Consider the following 214-nt stretch of genomic DNA (forward strand, 5'->3'; position numbering starts at 1 on the left):
ATGGGAATAACGAAAACATCTACAAATGGGTAAGGTCTACTAACTTCATTTTTATTTTTTTGGATGAATAGTTCTTTTCTATTAAAAAAATATATTCAAATCACAATTTACAAAAAAAGGGTTGGGGGATACAAGATCACCCCGCGAATGAGTTCACACGGTCGAAGTCGAAATGGAAACACGGCCACAGCTGAAAACAGAAACTATTCACCAA

Source organism: Cupressus sempervirens, chromosome 4 (genome assembly GCF_028749045.1).
Source record: "Cupressus sempervirens isolate cs-2001-9-10 chromosome 4, ASM2874904v1, whole genome shotgun sequence".
NCBI classification, from domain to species: domain Eukaryota; kingdom Viridiplantae; phylum Streptophyta; class Pinopsida; order Cupressales; family Cupressaceae; genus Cupressus; species Cupressus sempervirens.